This window comes from Trachymyrmex cornetzi, unplaced genomic scaffold, assembly GCF_001594075.2.
Source record: "Trachymyrmex cornetzi isolate Tcor2-1 unplaced genomic scaffold, Tcor1.1 scaffold1101, whole genome shotgun sequence".
Taxonomy (NCBI): Eukaryota; Metazoa; Arthropoda; class Insecta; order Hymenoptera; family Formicidae; genus Trachymyrmex; species Trachymyrmex cornetzi.
In genome coordinates, this window is record NW_017295656.1 from 1 (window position 1) to 288 (window position 288).

Below are 288 nucleotides of genomic sequence, written 5' to 3' on the forward strand. Positions count from 1 at the left end.
CTTTATGTTATTCTGACGCGCTCGAGTAAATCCCAAAATCCCCGCTTGGCCTCCCCTACTATGTGGCTGATAATTAGGTTAGGAAAACTGTCACATCGATGGCATAGAGAACACGTAAGTAATTTTCTTCAACATTTGTACGAAATGAACGAATCTGGCAAAATAAAAATGTATCGCTTTACTCCGTGGACCGAAATCGTTAAAGTTGATCACTATTCAGGTTAGGAAACATATCCGTCATATCGATGGCATAGATTATACAGCAGAGTATTTGTTTGGTTAAATATT